Source organism: Lissotriton vulgaris, chromosome 10 (genome assembly GCF_964263255.1).
Source record: "Lissotriton vulgaris chromosome 10, aLisVul1.2, whole genome shotgun sequence".
Lineage (NCBI taxonomy): Eukaryota > Metazoa > Chordata > Amphibia > Caudata > Salamandridae > Lissotriton > Lissotriton vulgaris.
The window spans coordinates 632,180,582-632,182,815 of NC_141698.1; the positions used below are offsets into that span (position 1 = coordinate 632,180,582).

At 52.7% G+C, this 2,234-nt stretch overlaps 1 pseudogene; it reads right to left on the reverse strand.

Annotated features, from left to right (window-relative positions):
• Positions 1-1,577: 1,577 nt before the first annotated feature.
• Positions 1,578-1,721, reverse strand: LOC147688616 (5.8S ribosomal RNA; annotated as a pseudogene).
• Positions 1,722-2,234: the final 513 nt, after the last annotated feature.

The following is a 2,234-nucleotide window of genomic DNA, read 5'->3' on the forward strand; positions in this document are numbered from 1 at the left end:
AGCTCTGACTCTTGGGCTAGTCAGAGTTCCTTAACCAAGCAAACCAGGGAAGTGCTTTTGGGTCCTGCTGGGCCTCATACAGGAGATGTATGACAAGGTGAAGATAGAATGTTGCCTAATGGTAGGGGCTTGCACTCCTGGCCCCTGGGCATCCTGGGCACTCTGAGACATGGTGGACCAGTGCATGGAATATCACCTGGGTCCCACCAGAGCTCTGAACCAGAACTCAGTCAGGTCTTTTCAGCCCAGTGAAGAAAGGGAGTCTTCCCTGGGCACTCTATGACAGAATGGTCCAATGACTCCTAGTTGGAAGCCTGGTCTGGTGTCCTGGTTAGAGCCCCAGCCTGTAGTAACTGGGTCTCCCAGTGAAAGCCATGGCTTCTCCCACCTCTCATTGGAGATTACTAGAACTGTTCAGCCCAGAAGAGCCCCATACTCCTCACTGGTCAGATGCATCTTCCTCTGGTTAGGGAGGATCATATGCTCTCCCAGACTTGTCTGCTGCCAACCCAGACATTTGGCCCTAGGTGCCCCAGGGGTGATATCAACCTTCCTGGAACCCAGCCTTTGTTAGCTGAGGTTGTTTCAGCTCCTCTGCCTTATACCCTCTGGACCTAGCACAAAAAACGCTTTCATTGAGTGATAAGCTGTCACAAAGTGGTGGCATATGGAACACCAGTGGAAAATTGAGCTGCAAATAGGTGCACCAGCTGGCCCTCCGGTCATCTGGTCACTCTGTCCCTGCCCAGATGGCACAGTCCATCCACCAACCAGATGTCCCGGTCCAACCACTTACCGGATAGCATGATCCAACCACCAACCAGAGTGCCCAGGCACATGGGAGCTACCAACCAGAGTGCCCATGCGGACTGCAGATTGCAAACCGAATCACCCACCCAATGAGGACCTGACTCATGCCAATGACTTGCTTGCCGGCGCCTCTGCTGGTGCCAGGTTGACCCATCTGGTCATCTCACAAACCTGCAAGAAGGGATGCCCCACACTTTGCACCTGGTGGTGCAGGAAGGGAGCCGAGGCTTAGGATCTTTGCAGCACATGGAGGCAGCCCTCCATGTGGAACAGTGCCCATTCCTCCCACAAGCAGTAGCAGAAGGACACTGCCATATAGACATCCACAGACAGACACAAAAGCAAAGATCAGTTTGGACGCCATGCCTAGTCTGAGGTCGTAGTCAAATACCAAGGCGTGGGGAGAAATCCTGTCCCCATATGCGCAAGTGCTCCCAGCAGATGTTTTAGGCCTCTTTCACACAAGGGTGAGTGGCAATACATCCTTTTTTAGATCAGAAGCCAGGGACCATAGTTAAACTGAGCAGAGGCAGACCCCCAAGGCCTATGTGCACAGACAGTCAGGAATACCATAGACAGCCACATAAAGCACTCAGCCGGGCCCTCTTGGGGTTTCCCACTTTGGGGCAGATCAGGCACCTGCCCTCCTCCTGTGGGTTCTGTGATAAGTGATTGGAGTAACATCTTGACGGATGAAGGGAGAAGAGCCTCCTGTGATAGGCCCTTCCAGACACTGGTGGAGTCCTAGGGGCAATTGATATACAAGCAAACCTTTAGACAGACATAGCCCTAGGATCAACCGAGGGCTGCAAGCTGTTGATGATCAATGTGTCCTGTTATTCACACTAGTTCTCTTAGCTAGCTGAATTTTTCATCTAAAATGCAAGCCAAGTGATCCACCAACTAGAGTCAATGGCAAATTCCTATGTGTCTTCCCACCTGGAGGTAGAGGACGGGGGGAGGATAGCAGCACTGCCCTGGAGCTGCTGTCTGCAGCATCAGGCAGGTTCCACATCACCAAAGGTAGGTAGCTCCACCACAGGCCCACCTGGATATCCAGGCAGGTCTACGCTAGTCATCAAAATTCAAACCCAGTCCAGGCGCAGAGGACAGGACAACTAGGTCCCTGGCAACAAAGAATGGTCACCCCATCTGCATGTCCACTGTCTACCTTTGACTGTGTCTGGAGGGAGAAAGGGCTCAACCACTGCACACTGAGAGTCCTCTACCCAGGTGGCCGCTGAAAGCCATGCTGCCAGTCTGGAATCCCCATGCATGGTGGAGATTTGCCATTTGAGAGGTACAGAAGATTCAGGTTATCCATGTTTGTTGGAATGACTCAGGCAATCGCCACTGGGGTGAGTGCATGGAAGCCAGCTTCTTTTCCGCCCCCAGGAGCAATAACATCATGTGGCCACAGGTGA